Below are 19,800 nucleotides of genomic sequence, written 5' to 3' on the forward strand. Positions count from 1 at the left end.
AAAGAATTTAAAGCAGATGCTGTACCAAGCATGGAACCCTATGTGGGGCTTAATCCCACGACTCTGAGACCTGAGCCGAAAACAAGAGCCAGATGCTCTACGGCCTGAACCACCCAGGTGCCCCTTGGCTTTCTTTACTGAAAATGAAGCTGATAAATGTCTCCTCTTCCCAGGGCTGCTGGAGGAATTAAATAAGACAGACCACATCAAGGCCCTGGCATAAAGTGCTGGAAATATGTTAAGACTCTCATTGCTTGGTTAGCTCTGAATAACTCATTACACAACTGACTTCATCCCTGGGTCTTTATCTAGAAGACAAAATGCTGGGAGATTGAGAGACAGAGGTGACCGGCCTTGACCTAAGGCATTTCTGTTCTCATTCCCACTATGGGCAAGGTCAGAGGGATGGGCTAATGAATTCAGAAATAGTCCTGAATTCGACAAGAGACTCTGGGGCCAGGGGGTGGACTGCTATCCTCTCTGTTCTGTTTCTTTAGTGACGTCCTTCCAGCTTCGGTCTCCAGAGTCTCCAGGGTACAGAAAAATTCTTCAAGGCAAGACTGAGGGAGAAAAGCCCAGTTGGAGGACGGAGGCACTATTTAGAGACTTGGGGAGTAAACTGTTGCTTGTGTGTGTCTGTGGGCATATTTAAAAGTGGAAGATCTTAGGGGCACCCGTATGGCTCAGTTGGTTAAATATCGGACTCTTGGTTTCAGCTCAGGTCATGATCTCAGGGTCGTGAGATCGAGCACTGAGTCAGGCTCTGTGCTGATTATGAAGCTTGCTTAGGATTCTCTCTTGCAAAAAAAAAAAAAAAGGATTCTCTCTTGCTCCCTCTCTTTTTGCCCCTCCCCCACCCACCTACACCCCACTCCCAACATGTGCTTATGCACACTCACTGTCTGTCTCTAAAATAAAATAAAAATAAAAGTGGAAGCCCTTGTTAAAAAAAAAGCAAAACTGAATGATGGGATTAAGTGACAGAGTCACCCCCTGCTTTCAGGCAATCTGGCCCGACTCCCACCACCTCAATTTCCCTGGGGGAAGGGCTGCCATGAACCCATGCTTTTTGGCCTAGGTGATCTGGAAATACTCTGTGACATTTAACCTAAATCCCTCTCCCCCGGCTGCCCTTCAAAGCCCACTCTCCCTTCTCAGCAAAAATCTTTTCCAAGCCCATGTTTGCAGCCCATCCCAGTGGGAAGCCACTGAAGGCACAAGGTTCCATGGTTCCACCTCACAGATTGGTGTGGGTGGAGGGGGAGTGTAGGACTCGTCAGGACACCCTCCACAGGAACGAGTGAGACAGCTGTTCCAGACATCAAGGCGGCTGAGACATTAAAGACATAAAAGGTCAAAGGAGTCTGTGTCTGGACTCTCCTTTGGGCCACCCCCACCAGCAGGCACCCAAACACACTGTGTTCATGACCCATTACACCACCCGAGGTGGCAACGGCTATGAAATTGCAAAACCTTTTCCATCTCCAGCCCCTGCTCTGGTAACTTCACTGTTCATTGCTAATTCTTCCAATTTTTCCGTATTTGCCTAAGATGAATGAATGACTAGATTCAAGAGGTTTTTTTTTTTTTTTTTTCAGTGAAATGTTTGGAAAGTGGCTGCTAGCACTACAAAGACCCTCTTTCTCTCTCTCTTTCTCTCTCTAAGAGGCACTGGAATAATTTTTCCTTCCTTTAAAAAGTACCTAAATGGCTACATCTGTGGTGAGCATATATAAGGTATAAAGTTGAATCACTGTGTTTTACACCTGAAATTAATGTAACATTGTGTGTCAACCATCCTAAAGTTAAAAATATTTTTTTAGTCATCTAAAGATTCGGATTTATAGCACAGTGATCACTTGCCTTACATCTTCCCAGAAAGTCTCAGTTTTTTTAAAGGCAATTTGTTAATTGTATGTGAATATGCAAATATGTATGTAAATATGAAAAATCTGTATGTAAATATGATTTAAATTTTATGAATTTTTCATGAGGTCATGAGTGTGAGAAGTGTGACTCCCTTGTTTCCTTTAATTTCTATTTTGACTTTTCCTTCAGTTGGGCTAGCAGAATCCTTAGGAGCCGAATGCTTTCCCTGAATGGCAGCCAATGGAGTAGGCCATGTCCTTATTTGTAGAAGCCCCATGGGGACCCCACCACCCCAGCCAGTCTCGATTAGTGGATCTTTCAGATTATGGGTAGAAGCCCTTTTTCCCTGCTCTGTGATCCCTTCAGATTGATGACTCTTTCTGTTACTTCTCTGCCACTCGGTGATGACTCTGAAGCCCAACCCCATGTGGAACATAATAAAAATTTCATAAGGCCTTCCCCTGCCTAGATATCCCATGCAGCCTGTCTTCCCTGAGCTCTTTGCTGCCTGGAGCTATCCCAGTCTATAAGGTTCAGACCCTTGTTTATAGATCCCTTTTATCTCCCTGGTGTTGCCCCATCTCTGGGGCTTCATCCTGACTAAAGAAACAGGTGTCAGGCCATTTTCTCCAAAACTCATCCATGCCTATGCTCTGTCCCCCTCCCCCAACGCCGTACTGCTGAATTTTAGCAAGTGTCACACTAGACAAGGGGAGGGGAATAGTTATCTCCCAAATTTTTAAAATTTTATTTATTTATTCATAAGAGACACAGAGAAAGAGGCAGAGACATAGGCAGAGAGAAAAGCAGGCTCCCTGCAGGGAGCCTGATGCAGGACTTGATCCCAGGACCCCAGGATCAATACCTGAGCCAAAAGCCAACGCTCAACCACTGAGCCACCCAGGTGCCCCTCTCCTGAATTTTTAAATCTAATCTCTACCATCCAGTCCAGGGGACCAAGCCAGGCAGGGGGTGATTTTGCTCTGCTGATACAACCCTGCCCTGCGGCGATGAACAGGGAAAGGCTGTGACTTTGAAAGGAAAGACAAAAGAGAAGGAAACAATGTGGGGACATAAGTTAATATTTCCAAAAGTTTTCCTGCCCAGCCCAAAGCCCAAGCACAGCCGTTTAATATGGTGACCACATGGCCACTATTGTCTATTCCAGTCCCCAATTTGGGTAATTTTGTTCTTTAAAAGGAGATCCGTTAAGTCTGTAGCTAAATTTGTTTAAAGTTGCCTCCTTTGGCAGGGCATTTCCTATAGCTACATTGAAGGGTGCAAGTGGGGAGAGGGGGGGAGGACCCTGAGGTCAGCCTCAGTTCACTCATGTGTAGAATGTTTCATGGCAACGTGGGTGCCGCCAGCAAGTCCATGTGCCAACTGGATTAGAATGAGGCATTTTTCAGAAACCCCTCATGAGCAAGGAGGCAGTTGTCCCTACGCACTTGCAGCTCTTGTGGGACCATGAGTGTGCTCCCGGGTTACCAGAGCCTGCCAGGGGAGCTTCCCCCTCATCCAGAGAGCTGCAAGGACTCTAGCAAAATGACCGCACAAGCCTATCCCACCCAAACTTGAAGTACTGACAAGGACATCTGTCATTCCTCACTTCCTCATTTGTTTTGTCCTTACCTCTAAGGGTAGCATCCCTGACTTTTCTAGTATGCAAATAATCTACAATCAGGGTTTGCTGTACCTAGTGTGATGCTGTGAAAACAGTAAAGGTTATTCTTGTGTGTAAGTCCCACATGAGCCCAGCCTCTCCTGCTTTGCTTCCCCCACTCACTGCCTCTAGGTCACCCCAGCTACTCCTATGGCTTCAGCTAGCACCAGGTCGCAGATGACTCAAATCTCTGTCTCCAGCCTACCTCTTCTCACCTAAACCCCACACCTACCCACCTGCCTGCTAGACATTTCCATGTGGAGGTAATATCTGCAACACCTCAAGTCAACTTGTCCAAAAGTGAGCTCATTAATTCCTTTATATTCATTCCTTGGTATATTTGACTGTGGTTTTCAGCTGTGGATAGGCTTAGATGGGCGAGACTGCCCGTGAACCTCCAGAAATTGCACGCAGGATTTGGTGTGTATACATATTCTCTTTCTGCTTTTTCAGACTCTGCCTGAAGACTAAAGTGACCACTGAGCTACAGAGTTAAGCCCCTGCCTGTTTCTCTGGCTTCATCTCCCAGCAGTTCCCCCCTGATCCCAACCCTGCACCTCCTGAACCTGTGTTCCATGGTATTGACAGGCTCTTACAGTTCCCAGAAGATGCCATCAATGTAACGTATCCGATCCTTTTACCGGAAGAGAGTTAGTTGCCTACCCTCTTTGCCTGCAACCTTCAAGCAGCAGTTTTTCTAGGAAGCCTCCTCTGCCTGACCCCGGCAGAGCTGATCCACCCTTCCTAAGTGATTGTCTGCCTCCATATGACACCCATGGTGCTGCAGAGCAGCCTCTTGCATCTGTGCACCTTTAATAAAATGCAGATGCTCCAGCCCTGCCTTCTCCCCCAGGGAATCAGGGGACTCTGAGGCATACACAGCATGGAGAACCACAATTGTAGGACCCTTCTTTGTGTTCCTATTACTTGGATGCGCCAGACTGTGAACTTCCTGAGAGCCGGAATCGAGTCCTGATCACCTCTAATCACCAGGGCATGCAGAGCAGTGCCAGTACCTAATAGCATCAGCAAACCCAGACACGGTGTTTACTGTGTGCCAGGCACTGTTCTAGGGGCTTTACGTGTACTCGCCCATTCAGTACCTCATCATTTCTCCCATGAGATACTTCATTAATCCCATTCATAGATGACGAAATATTTAATGAATGAATGAATGAGTGAATCATACTTTCTAGAGAGCTGATTGGCCTCAAGAAATCTGAATATGAGTCATTTCATAAACATGACTTTGTCAGGGGCGAGAAGTGTCTCACTCTGTTCTGATCATGTCTAGGGGGGAGAGAAGGAGAGGATCCAGGAACAGATGTGATTGTTTTCTGGGAAAGAGAGCTTCTCATGTGGTGGCAGAACCAAAACGGGGCTTCCAGAAATCCACCCATGAAGCTCCAGGACAGTCCAGACTCAGCCAGTCTCCTCCCAAAGATGAGAAGGTTTGGCACTGGACATACCCAGAGAGTGACACCATGGGAGGGAGGATGTCATTCTAGTTTCCATTGCCTTATTTTCATGGCCACTGGCCCCAAGACCCAGCCTTTGGCTGCCACTTGCTCTCTTGGGTGGAAAGTGACCAGGAGAATAGTTTATATCATAAAGTCATGACAAAGCCCCTGCTTGCAGAGGAGGTAAACCACTGTGCCCATCCAGGGTTACCTGTAAAGTGAACAAAATCCTTGAGACCCCAGAATCCTGTCCCTTACCACAGAATGAATCATGGGACACTCCCAGCCCCAGATTTGTCTGGAAGGGCCAGAAGGAGTCAGAAAATAGTACAGAAAAGTCAGCGAGCAGGACTGCAAGTCACAACACAACCTTGGCACCTGAGTGGCTCCCATCCTCATTCTTCTCCCACTTTTCAAGCCAGCACCTCTTTCAGAAGCCTTCCTGGAAGTTGCATATGGGCCTCTTCTCTTGGGCATCCACCCACAGCTCACCACCGGGGCTCTTCCTCATGCTGGTCCTTCTCTCCCAGCAGGAGCTGGCACCCACACAGAGCTCAAGGTATTGATTAGACAGCCTGTCCATTCCATTTACAATTTCCTCCCAGTGAAGTAAGCCCAGTTGTCAGACTGAACAATTTGCCCTTACATTGCAATGTAAATATTAGGGTGGTCCTAGCACCATTTTCCAAAAAAGAGATACAGCAAGAGGTTAAAAAGGTCCTGAACTCTAGACCCAGACTTCTTGGGTTCAAATCCCACTCTGCCACTTACTAAGTGTAAATTCATAGGCGAGTTCCTTAACCATGCTGCATCTCGGTTTCTCCATCTCAGAAATGGGAATAGCACCTACGTCACAGTGTTTGTGCTGGGCGTGGTGAGTTAGCACGCACTGAGCGCATGGGACAGGGTCTGCCACACAGCAAGAGCTCACCTTGTGAATCTCTCCTTAATTAATTTGATGTGATTCTCACATAGTTTCATGTGATTGTCACGACTGGAAAGTAGGCATGGATACCTCCTCTTCACAGAGAAGGGAACCAGGCTCAAAGAAGTGAAATGATTTGCCTCAGGCGGCACAGCTAATAAGTGATCACATGGTTACTCTAAGCCCGGCTTCTGAGCCACACAGACGTGGCATACCAAAACTCTGAGCTCTGGCATCCCTACCCTCCCTTTATCTCCCCTCCTCTGGCATTCCTGTGGCTTCCCTACATGTTCTTGAAGTCTTCCAGTTAACAGGCAGTGTTCCCACCCCAAAGCCACCATGGTCCCTGGGAATGGTGTCCTCCTTCACCACACTCCTGCCTTTCTGGTCTCGGCTGGGAGCCCCGCAGGAACCACACTGGGCTCTGTGTGGCAGTGCTGGTGGGTGCTGTGGGTGGGCAGGAGCCGTGGCCCTCATATGGCTCTCCCAGGGCCCAGGCTGCACAGGATCCTATAGATTATCTCCTGGCATCAACTTGTCAGGCTTTGCTGGCTGGGCCACCCAGGGCCCAATACAGTGGAGCCTTGTCCAATGGGGACACCACAGACCCTAGGACTTGAGTACTGAGACTGCCTGGTAGACCAAATGTGCCAGGAGGGGGGCTGAATGAGGGTCTGTGGACAGGCTGAGCACCTGCTCTACATGGGAGCCAGATGTCATCTGAGGGGCAGAGGATGTATAGACTATGCGGGTGGGATCTTCAGATGGGAGCAGCCTGGACAGAGATGTGCCAGCTGCCCTGCTCCTTACAAAGTGTTAATGTGAATTGCCATGTTGGAAATGCAGGTCCCTTCAGAGTGTCCTAGGCTTAGCAACCCACACAGTCCATTCACAGATGTTGTCTCACAACGACCTTCTGAGTTGGTACTGATACTACCTCCATTTACAGATAAGGAATTGATTGAAACTCAGAGCTTCTGTCTCCAATTCAGAGGTCTTGCTACTAACCTCACTATCGGACAGCCACCAACCTAAGCCTGGAAGCCAGGAGGTCCTGGACTTGTGAGTGAATAAATCGGGTTAGGACTGTGTGGAGGTTCCTCAAAGAGTTAAAAATAGACCTGCCCTACGACCCAGCAATTGCACTGCTGGGGATTTACTCCAAAGATTCAGATGCAGTGAAACGCCGGGACACCTGCACCCCGATGTTCATAGCAGCAATGTCCACAATAGCCACACTGTGGAAGGAGCCTCGGTGTCCATCGAAAGATGAATGGATAAAGAAGATGTGGTCTGTGTATACAATGGAATATTCCTCAGCCATTAGAAACGACAAATACCCACCATTTGCTTCAACGTGGATGGACCTGGAGGGTATTATGCTGAGTGAAGTAAGTCAATCGGAAAAGGACAAACATTATATGGTCTCATTCATTTGGGGAATATAAATAATAGTGAAAGGGAATAGAGGGGAAGGGAGAAGAAATGAGTGGGAAATATCAGAAAGGGAGACAGAACATGAAAACTCCTAACTCTGGTTAACGATCTAGGGGTGGTGGAAGGGGAGGAGGGCGGGGGGTGGGGGTGACTGGGTGACGGGCACTGAGGGGGGCACTTGACGGGATGAGCACTGGGTGTTATTCTGTATGTTGGTAAATTGAACACCAATAAAAATAAATTTATTATTAAAAAAATAAAATAACTCGGGTTAGGAGCGGGGTGGGGACAGGGTAGGGACTGGGCAGTGTCCACGGATTGCTGCCAGGTGGGAATGTAGCCTCAGGATTTCGAGATCTTTGGATTTTTCCAGAGAAGCTGAAAATCTGGACTTTTTAAGATGTGAGATTTCCCATTTTTTAATGTTGGAAACTCATTTAATTTAGCTTAAAATATCTAGCGGGCTAAACAAAACACATTCTTGGGCTGGACTTGACTCCAGGCTGCCAGTTTGCAGACTCGGGCCCACGCATTTGCCTCCAAGATGCCAGTAAAGCTGGGATTAGCCCCCACCTTCCTCAACTGAATTAAAATATTCGCATGCCCTGGGGTGGGTCATATGTGAATGTCAGATTTCGTTTGGGGGTTATGGAATACAACTTGGCAAAAACACTCTCATGAAGCTTATACTATTCTAAGTGGAGACACATACCATGAAGATAAATTTGTAAAAAAAATTTAGTGTGTTAATAATAACTGCTAAGGAGAAAAAGCAGGAAAGACAGTTAAGAAGTGCCGGTATTGCAATTACAGACAGGGTGACCAGAGACAGCCTCACTGAGGAGAGGAAATGTGATAAAGACCTGAACAAGAGGAGAGGAGGGAGTCATGCACTTATCTGCTGGGGGAATGTCCAGAAAGAGGGAATAGCAAGTACAAAGGCCCTGAGTCCCAAGGGGAGTTCTGGAGTGGTTGAGAGACAGAAAGGGAACACGAATGGCTGGAAGAGGAGTGAGTAGTAGTATTAGAGGTCAGGGAGGTAAGAAGAGTGGGGAAGAGGAGGCTGAAGTGCCCAGGCCCTTGACTTTTACCTTGAATGAGATTGGAAGCCATTGGAGTAACAGGATTATTCTTGCTGCTGTGTTGAGTCTAGAACAAAGAGAAGCAAACAAAGAAGCAAGAAGAGTCTTTCTAAGGCTATTGCAATAATCTGGTGTTTGGAACCAGGATGGTAATATGAAGGTAATGAGAAGCGATTCAGCTCTGGACAGGCTTGCTAGGTAAACTCAGTGGTGTGCTGGTAGAGGCTGACCAACTTGGCTCTGGGAAGGGTGTGTGCAGCTGGTTTCCATGGTGTAAACATCCCTGGCTGATTTCAAGCTACCAACAGGATGTCAACTGGCTCATGGGATTCCTAGCAATTTTATAATTGGCCCTTGGAAACCAATACAGGCCAGCACCTGCATTTCACCCTCATTCTGGAAAAGTATTTTCACTGAAAAAAGAATTTTAGTTGGGCAGCTATTGTCTTTCAGCATACTGAGAAAAAATTTTAAGAGGGTGGTGTGTCTTTCATATTTTTCTTTATGTGTTGATTTACTAAAACTTCACGAGGATGTGTCCGGTTGTGGATATCTGTTTGTCATGCCTTAGACATTTCTCTTCTTAAATTTGTGATTTATTGTTGCTGTTCATCAATGCTGGAGCATTATCAGTTATTATCTATTTACCATGCTGCCTCTGAGACAGTTTAGCAAACTTGTATTTCTGGTACTCCAATTAAACATGTGTTGGTTCTACTCCCTCTGTCCCTCTGCAGCTCTTATTATTCTTTTCTTTTAAGATTTTATTTATTTATTTATTTATTTATTTATTTATTTATTTATTTATTTATGAGACAGGGGGAGAGCACAAGAAGAGCAGATGGAGCAGCAGAAAGAGATGGAGAAGTAGACTCCTCACTCTGCAGGGAACACGATGCGGGACTTGGTCCCAGGACCCTAGGATCAATACCTGAGCTGAAAGCAGTTATAGACAGACTGAGCCACCAGGTGCACCTTAACTTTAATAGTTTCTGTCTTTTTGTTCCTCTGAGCTAAATTTTGGATAATTTTTTCTATCTTCTAGTTTATTAGTTCTCTCCAATTGTATCTTTTGAACTTCTATTTTCATTAATTGAATTTATTATTTCTGGAAATTTGATTTGGTCTTTTTCCATTGTTATAGTTTCTTATTAACTGCAAATATTTTCAAGCATGTCTTTTGTTCATCTAAACACAATAATCATACTTGTTTTGTAATCTGCATCTAAAAAATATCAAATCTGATGCTTTTGCAGTTTGGTTTCTTGTCTGTTGTATCTGTACTTTCTTACTCATAGTGCCCATTCTTCAGTATATTTAATTATTTTGTGTTTACTGCTCACCGTACTCGAAAAATAATTTGGTGAAATAGTTTGATATAAAAGGGATAAGAGTACCTTCCTCCAGAGAAGTGTTATTGCTTAGTGTTATTCAGTTTGGTGTTTTGCTTTTGGCGAGCACCTGTGGGATCTGATTTAGAACCACCTTAAATCAAGTTCAAGTTATTGCAGTTCCCTGAACCAGACAGTAATGAGAACTCTCTGAAATTGCTACCACGTTGATTTAACTTTGGTTTGCCTTTACCCTCAGGGTGTAGTCCTTTGGGGTCCTTGCTTATAGAGGAGAATATCTTCCTATATTCAAAGCTTAAGCTTTGATTTGCATCCTCCTGACCCTTGAAGGAACCAAGACAAAGGTTCAAATGTACCGGGATAAGCGATAGTTTCAGAGTAAATCTTCAGTTTCTGTCTCTGGGGTTTCCTATATTTCCTCTTCAGTTTGTTCATTCTCTATTACTAACTTTCTTCTTGGCTCTTGTTTTTTAGAGAAAAAAAATTTAATATCTTACCAGTTTTACTTTTTTTCAATGATAAGTTTGCTTTAGATAACTTAAGTTCAGCATTACTGGAGATTGGAAATCTCACTGAATGGTTTGGAGGGTGGTGATGATATGACATGGAATTTTTCAGGGTAATGGAAACATTTTACATTTGACTGGGGTGATGGTTACCCCAATGTATATGTACATTTGTGAAAGTTCATCAAACTGTACATTGAAAATGGGTATATTTTACTCTATGCAAATTATAGCTTAAAAAAGAAAATTGATTTAAAAGGCAAGAAAAGGGACATCTGGTGGCTCAGTGGATTGAGTGTCTACCTTTGGCTCAGGTCATGATCCTGGGGTCCTGGGATTAAGTCCTGCATCAGGCTTCCTGTTCAGCAAGGAATCTGCTTCTCCCTCTACCTCTGCCTGCCACTCCCTCTGCTTATGCCCCCGCCCCTCAAATAAAGTCTTTTAAAAAAGTAAATCAAAAGTAAGAAAGAACATCTTTTTTTCCTGATGAAGAATGGATCATACAGTAGCAAGTACAGGATCCTTATGAGAAAATAAAGACTAGGCATGGTTCATCATCCCAGTCATCTGCAAGTCCAGAGTCTGGCTGTGGGTAGGGAGTAAAATTCCCTCATTTATAAATGCAACATTAATGAATTTGTATAGTTGTGAAGATGTAGTTAGCACATGGAGTTGAGAATAAATCCTTAGCTAAGTGGAAATGGTTCTGGAGCACCTGAGGAGCTAGAGATGGGTAGGATAGACCAAAGACAACTATTGAAGAACAAGAAGAGAAGAGTCTAGAATGCCTTATCCCTACTGCTCTTATGGACAGACCTTGATGGAAGGGAGGGTAGGCAGAGAGGCATAGAAGTGAAGATGGTGGAAGGCTCTGGGACATGTGTGGTGAGGTCTGGAGAACAGGGTGGGTTTTCCCAAGCTTCCATGGGTGAGGGCAGGTGCATGAAGACAATCAAGACAGAGCCCACCATCGAGGCAGAACCCTAGTAAGAAGGCTGCCTACTCCCTCTTGCTGGGTCCAGCAGGAGCCTGGGGCAGAGCTGTCCTTCCAGGTCTGTCCATCCCCATCAGCTTGGTTCCCCAGCAACTTTTATGGAATCCTAGGCACCCGTGCCCACGGAATGATAAAGAAATGTAAGACAGAGATCTACTGGAGCTATCTGTGTGACTCTTGACAAGTCATTTAATCTGAACCTTAGTTTTCTTATATTAAAAATGGGGATAAAAACGAAACTGAGGCAATATATTAAGGTTCTTAATGTATTGCCTGGCACACAGTAGCCATTTACCACATGGAAATGATGATTATTGTGATTAATGAGACAAGACTAATAGAAGGCAAACAACTGAGAGACTAATTTAGGACAAGATATTTTTAGGCAGTATAGACGAGACCAGCCTTCAGGCTTGGAAGCAAGTAGGGACAAGAAATAGTAGTTAATTGTAAAAAAAAAAAAATTGTAGTTAATTTGTCATTCATGGATTACATAAATGCGTTAGGCACGTCCTATGTGTTCTTTCCCAACCCTTCAAAGCAGTACCTATGACGTGGCCATTCGTGACATTATATTTATGTGTTTATTTTATTTTTTGCCAGCTCTATTGAAGTATGATTGATAAAAATTATATATATTTAGGTTTTACACTATGATCTTTTTAAAAGTGTTTTATTTTCTGCCTCTCCCACTAGACTAGCTCTCCAGGAGGACAGAAACCGTGTCTGTTTCAACATCTTCAGAGCTTCACATGGTGCCAGACGCACAGTAGGCATCCAGTAAACATCTGTGAATGGCCTGTGCAGGGTGTTGGGATGCACTGCAAGCCTCATAGAGCTGTGAGTCTAAAGGGGAAGCCCAACTGGTTTCAGTTAAATAAATCCTCTGAAGGCAGTTTCAAGGGGTTAGCAAAAGGTATCAGGCAAGAGGCTTCAAGTGAAGAGAGAAGGACCCAGCCAAGGAGGCAGACGGGATGGGGGCTGGCCCAGGAGCGCGGACAGGGAGGCGGCAGGGGCACCAGAAGATGGGTTTAAGACTGTCGGACCATGGGGTGGGAGACCAGAGAAAAGACCCAGCTGAGGGCTTAGAAAGCAGAGTAGGGCCAGGAGGGTGGGGGATGCCCCCAGGAGGGAGGCTGAAAAGTGAGCAGCTGGGGGCCCCCTGCGCCCCACTGTTGGGGGGCTGGTTCAGATGGGGAGGGGACGCAGGGACAGGTCCCAGGGCCCGGGGGCAGGGGGCGGCCACACTGGGCTGAGCCCCGGCAGTGCTGGCAGGCCCACAGGGTCCAGGGGCCGCGGGCCTGACAGAGGGGAGGAGGGAGAGCTCTGCGGAGAGCAGCAGCCCATGACTTCATCCCGCCGCAATGTGGCCACTAATGAATTTCATATCCCCTCCCAGGCGGGGCCGGGGCGCAGGAGGAGCCCCGAGGCAGGAGAGGGGAAAGCCAAAGGGAGCAGCTCCCTGGGCCCGGGAGGAGGACAGGAAGCAGAAGGAGAGGTGGAGGCGGCAGAGGGGGCAGGCGAAGGTGGAGGAGGAAGACGGGGGGGGGGGGGGGGGGGGGGGGGGGGGGGGGGGTGCGGGGTAGGAAGCCGTCTCCCAGCCCTGCGTCCAAGCATGACAGCCTGCATGGGGCCACCCAACCTCTCAGCCGCCCACCTCGGCCCTGACTCAGTGCCACCCCAAGTCAGGCTCCCTTCGGCCAGGCCATCCTCCTCCTCCCCAGGCCCCCTACACCCCCACCTCCAGAAAAGACAGGAGGAGCCTGGCCGCCTGCTTAGAGCTACTGCACTCACAAGGGCTGACAGATGAGTAATGCTAATGGTACACAGCACCCACGACAACAGCGCCTGTCTCCAAGGAGCCCTGAGCTCCCTCAAATCCCAGGCTGGTTAAGGCAGGAGGGGGCTTCCCTGTTCTCCAATGAGGTTCTAAATACAAGAAAGGAGCCTGAGTTCCAGCAGAAGGGAGGCAAGGTAGAGAGAAGGAAGAACTTCCCAACAGGAAGTGCCAGGCTATGGAGCATGAAGGAAGGAAGCATGGTGGGGTGAGTCCCCATCATTTCTGGGGGCCTAGGGGGAAGCAGAGCCACCACTGTCCCGGCCAGCTTCCCCCCGACCCCACCACCACTCTACCAACCCCACAGCCTCTTGTTGAGCCCTGGCCCGTGGAACAGACAGATAGAGTTGCCAACCACCTTCCAAAACATGTTTTGCCTTTTTGCCTTCATTCTGTGGCTTGGCTCCTCAGGGCCCGAAAATTCCCCACACCTGAGGTGGGCCAAGATGGGCCGGTCCATAGCTAGCATCACTGTTTCCAGCCTGAAAGCCCTGCTCTGTCCTCAGAGCTGCCTTACAGGGTGGGACAGCAGGCCTGGGGCCCTTAGATTAGCAAGGGGCAGCTTGCAGGGCCACATGGGGAGAGGGCCGTTAAGAGGCCAGGATTTGGAGCATCGGGGGTCTTGCTGTACTGTCCCTGGCCCCAGCCCCAGAGTGCCTCCCAAGGTAGGGCATCCAGGATGGTTGTCTAAGACCTGGCTGGAGTGGCCATGTTAGCTCACTGCAAGGGTGACTGCATCTATGCCCAGTAAATTACTTCCCTGCTCACAGCCTTCAGGCTGGAGCTCCCTTGGCTAAATCCTCTGTGGATGGATGCCAAGGCCAGTGCAAACATCACTAAAGAAACACAGTGTCTCTTGGCAAAGACACTTTCTAACAGTGCTCTGGATCCTTCCATAATACTGTTTCATGAGCCACAGCCATAAAAAAGTATTTATCCTTTACTGTGTATCTTTGGGGTCAGATGGTTGTTATGGGTCTTGGTGTCCCGATCATCCTGTCTATGTATGTATTTCCCATATTAGTCTGTGAGTCAGCTCTTAGAGTAGAAGAAAGAAAGATTTCCTTGCTTGCTCCATGAAGCACTTGGAATCTGCCCCAAGCCCCCTGCCGTCCTCACAGGGCACTGACTAGGGAGGGAGAACAGGAATGAAGCCAAGCATGCCTGCTCTTTCCCATATCATCACCTGGGAGGAAGCCCTTCTCACTCTGCTTTAGGGAAATGCTAGTCTAATGAGGAGATACAGCGTCTGTCTAGGGACACGTTCAACCTGATAGTCTAAGGGCAGAGCAACATCATCTGAAGAGTGGAATGGGAGATCCAAGTACACAGCATAGGCAAGTGAAGGGGGCAGAAGGCAGGTGAGGAGCAGAGGGGTTCCAGGACCTGCTCAGGGGGTGATGTTACCTGGAGGAGGTGTGTTTGCACACAAGCCGGATGGGGGCTCTGCTGTCTGGAGAGCCAAGCCTGGGATGGGGCAAGCCAGACAGCTACACAAAGGTATGCTCTCCCTCCTTCCTGCTTCAGTCGGCTGCCCTGTGTCACCAGCCCCAGGAGGCTACAGAAGCTCTAGGCTGTGGGCGGGATTAAATACACATATTGCTTGAGACAGCCCACAGGAGCACTTCTTACTCAGCAGGCCAAGAAAGCCAGAAATTGGAGGCAGAGAACATTCTGGCTTCCATATTTGCCTCTGGTAGAGTCCTTTCCCTTTGCAGGGGCTGGAGTCAGGAGGCTCCCAGACTTAGAAGGGAGCCAGGGGTGGGCAGCCCCTGAGCCCTGTCATCTGGCTCTCCTGAAGGCCAGGGCTACACATGAAAGGTACATAGGAGGGGGCCCATGAGGCCAAGAAGGAGATGGGCCACTACTCCTCAAACTGCAGACAGACCATTTTTTTCCAACTTCGCAAAACAGAAGAAAGGAGAAATAAGAAGAAAGGAGGCTGAGGCCTGTGGGGTAATGGCAGGGCTGGATGAACATCCGTGTCAGCTGCTAGAAGAGATGACAGCTCTGTTATTTTAGTAAAAGCCATAGACCAGGCCTCTGGAGATGAGGGCTCCAACCCAGCTTGACACCAGGAATGGTGTGGGCAGAAACAGAGTAATGTCGTGTCTTATTAACTAATACCCTCTCTACGCACACTCACACACACAGTGTGGATTCAGTCTATGAGCACTACCAGTCTGGTATAGACATCCTGGACCTTGAAACCAGGCTGCCTGGGTTCCAATCCTGGCTTCAGCATTTAGTGACTACAATACCCTGTAACATGGTAATGACAATAATAATGATAGTACCCACTCCCACACGAGCTAATGTGAAGTGCACACATGGCACATAAGCTCTGGGTAAATGTTGGTGACTCTGATCATTACAGATATGCCAGAAGTAGTTTTCTGCCTTGGAGACCCTCAGTCATCCAGAGGTGGGGAGGTAGGGAGACATGGAAATGAGCGGTCCCTGAACCTTGAAGTGTGGTCATTAATGCAGCTGGGGCTCAGGGGAGTACAGGCAAGAATACTGTGCCCGCAGAAATCAGGGAAAGCATCAGACAGAAGGTGATATAAGATGTGGGCCTTACACGGTGAACAGGAGCTCCCCAAATGGAGACTAAGGAAAGAAGGACATTTGGACCCAAGTTGGGCAAACACCTAGAGACATGAAAACCAGAGAAACCTGATCTCATGAATCTGGTTCTCAGGTTCTGGAAGCGGCATGGAAAGAAATATGAATGGTGAGAAAGTGGGGCCATGCTGCAGGGGCCACAGGTATGATGTTAAAATGTTTGATTATGGGGGCACCTGGGTGGGGGCACCAACTGAGGTTGGTTAAGTGTCTGCCTTCGGCTCAGGTCATGATCTCAGAGTCCTGGGATCCGGCTCCACGTTGGGCTCCCTGCTCAGCAGTGAGTCTGCTTCTCACTCTCCCTCTGTAATCGCTCTCTTCTCTCTCTCAAATAAATAAATCTTGAAAATCTTTTTTAAAAAATTAAAAAGTAAAACAAAAACATAGGACGTTTGATTCTGTTCTGTACACAGTTGAGAGACACTGCCAAATCCTAAGCAAGGGAAGTGCACGATCAGGTGTGTGTCTTGGGAAAGAACACACTTCATGGGTCCTGGAAAAGAGGTCGGAAAGTGAGCAGGTTGCAGACACACACACACACACACACACACAGAGGAGCATTTTGCCACAACTCGGCAAACACAAAGGAGGAGACACTATTCTAGTGCTTCTAGGCTTGCCGTCCCTGGGTCCTGGGGCTCCAAGGAGGATTCTGGTTTGGCCAGGCCCCTATGGAGCTGGCAAGCCAGGCCAAGAGAACAGAGGAAGGCAGGGATGTGACACAGGACCTGGGATGGACACACAGTAGGGGACAGTCACAGCACACGGACAGAGTGGTCATTCCTCCCTCCGGTTGAAGAAGAGAGCACTGTCAACGGAGCGTTCTAGAAGATGGAATACTTCCGGGAAGGAGTACTTTCTAGACAGAAGTAGCAGTGAGCAAAAATGTGTAGATATGAAATAGCTTGTGGTATCTGGTTGCGGTGAGACCATCTTCGAAGATGAGAAGTGAGGCTAGAGTGGTAAGCAGAAGTCGGAGTATGGAGTTTGGGCTGCATTCTGTATGCCTGTAGCTGTCAGCCAAGGGTGTGGGCCCAAATCACTCATGTTGACAGCCTTTAAAAGTCCAGATCTGCCTGAATTAGCATCTTGGAGGCTGGGCCTTTCAGCATTTTTAAAAGCTGTCAGGTGACTCTGACAGGCACTATGGGGTAAGAACCACAGTGGGGACAGGGAGACACCAAGGGGTGACCTGATCAGATCTGTGCCTTAGCAGGAGCCAGGGAGAACAGAGCGTGGGGCATAGCGGGGAGACCCAGAGGGCAACTCCAGTGGTGGCAGGAAAGGAGTAGCGGGCACCGAAGTCATTAAGGAAACAGACCTGACAGATCTTGGGGAACCCGTAGGAAGGGTCAGGAAGATAGGAACTGAGATGGAACTCAGGAACTCTCTATTTTAGGAATGAGAACCTGAGTCCTGGATCAGTGGTTCTCAACAATTTCACATGTGAGGATTTCTTTTCCACATTAGGAAAAAAAAATTTTGGAGGATTGTTAAACCTGCATGAGTTGAAAACACCGGACACCCAGCTACATGGATCTAGAGATGATCTGAAAGGATTTGCATTTTATCCATCACAACAGCACAGAGGTACACAAACATGAGCTTTGGAGGCAGAACAACCTGGGTTCAAATCCTACCTCCACCATTACCAGACATATGACCTTGGGCCCTACAGCCGTCTATGCCTCAGTGTCCCACCAGTAAAATGGGCATTATAGCAGCGCCTGCCTCATGGAGTTGAATAAGGACCAGAGTTGTACACATAGAAGAATGCCTGGCATCCGTATGTCCCAATAAGCTTTAGCCATTACTGTCACTATCGTTCAGTTTAAGGATGATGCTAGGTGGCCATGTGGATGTGAGGACCCCCAAGGTCATATGTGGTGGCTGCCTTGCTCCTGCCCTCCTAGACCTTGCAACATGGGACATAACTGACCACACACGTCGGCAGACTAGTCATTGTCCTGTGGCTGCCGCGTGTGTTCCTATGTGAGGCGGTGTCACTACTCAACACTCTATGGCATTGGAGCAGGGTGGCCCCGGTGGCTTCTCAGATTATCCCTGGGACCTGAAGTTAGACCCAGGTGTTGTGACTGGTGAAAAGTGATTTTTACAACATAAAAGTAAGTGAGGCCAGAGTTCCAGGATGGTATGATGGCAGGGCAACAGAGGCATCCCAGAACCCAGGAGATGTCACCTTGGAAGGCAGAATGCCATCATTACTCATTTGAGTCTGGCTTCTCCAGCACCTGAGGAGTTCCAGAAGCAATGCTGGATGGACATTCCCAGGTCGGTGTGATTGGGTTACAGCAGCTGACAGTGCAGCGGGACTGCTCGGCTGGCCCATGAGTTGACAACTCATGGACAGGATCTTGGATGATGAGTAGAAAGGGACTTCAGGGTCCTGCTGTTCCAGTGTATCCACCACTTGGCCAATAGATATTCCATTTCTTCTTTCCCTGTCTTTTCTTCTCCTTCCTTCTCATTGAAACAAGTGGACCAGCTCTGTGCTCCCTGCTTCAGGTGATGCAGAAGATGGAAGCAGCCTACAGGTGGCCTTGGCTTCGTATTCTGCAAGCCTTAGCCCTTGGGGTTTCGGAGCATAGATACGGTGTCTTGGCTAGAATTAAGGGGCACAAGGAGGCTTTCTCCATACAGAGAAGAAATGGCCCTGGTTGGGACCAGGTCATGGGGAGAATGTGGGGCCCTGTGGAACCTGAACCACTGCCAGAGAGCCACAGGAGGAAATGACAGGTCCGCAGAAGGTTTCTGTCCTCTATGCACAGCCTTAGAGAGAATCAGAGGGGGACACCTGGGTGGCTCAGTAGGTGGGCATCAGCCTTTGGCTTAGATCAGGGTTCCAGAGTCCTGGGATCAAGCCCACACTGGGCTCCCTGCTCAGCAAGGAGTCTGCTTCTCCCACTCCCTTTGTCCCTCCCCGTACTCATGTGCACATGTGCTCAAGTGACCTCTCTCTTGCTCACTCACTCTCAAATAAATAAATGAAATCTTAAAAAAAAAAAAAAACTGTCAGAGGGCTGCTCACTGAGGAGCTCCCAGGAGGAGGGCGTGCCCTGCAGCATCCCAGGTGGAACTTTATCTGGGAACCATGTGCACATCTCCACCTCAACACCCTCCCACCCAGGCCCTGGCATCTGAGAAACTCACCCTACCATCCGTACAGTCCCGGGGCAGGGATACCAAGAGGACGGAGAGGAAGTTTTCTGCTGTGTGTGAAATGAACGCTCAGATTCAGAAGTGAAACGGTAGAAGGAAGTCAAATGATAGAATAACTGAACTACTGAGCTGATGTCCTGCAGTGGATACCTGTCACACATAGCTGAGAAAGGGGGCTCAGAGAGGGCAAGCCAGAAGGTCAAGACCACCTAGATCACCTGGAAGCAGAGCCAGAACCGACCCAAGCTTGTGAGACTCCAAGCTCGGCATTGCCTACCTTAAAAATTGGGCAGGAGGACCAAATACCCGTTGAGAAGGACTGGTCTGATAAACGCTGGGCAGAGAGAGAGAAAGGGAGAGAGACTTATGGATCAATATGGAGGGATCGTCAAGATACGCCACTACGTAAAAGTAAAGGTGCACAGCTGCTTGTACACATCGCTGGAATGTGCATTAAATAAATCGAGCAAGACACAAGAAACTGCTACGCTGCTTGTCTTCTGGAGGAAACTGGGTAATGGGGAGACAGACGGGAAGAAGACTGTTCCTTATACAACCTTCTGTATCTTTTGGATTTTGAATCAAGAGAATCTATTACCTATTCAGATTCAAAAAATAACATTTTTTTATAAGGTGAGTGACAGAGAATCTCTTTGTTCAACCCTCTTAAATGTGATGAAACAGACTCCCACTGAGCACCCAGGTTGTGCCAAACCCCCAGTGGGTGCTGTGGGTTATACATAATGAGAGGGACGCTGCCTCCAACCACCAGGAGCCCACTTACCCCAGACAACCCCGACCCCCCAGGCTGGGTGGGGGAATAAGCGACCACAGGACTCCCACAGCCTCTCACCATCCCACACTTGCCAG

This window comes from Canis lupus, chromosome 38, assembly GCF_003254725.2.
Source record: "Canis lupus dingo isolate Sandy chromosome 38, ASM325472v2, whole genome shotgun sequence".
NCBI classification, from domain to species: Eukaryota; Metazoa; Chordata; class Mammalia; order Carnivora; family Canidae; genus Canis; species Canis lupus.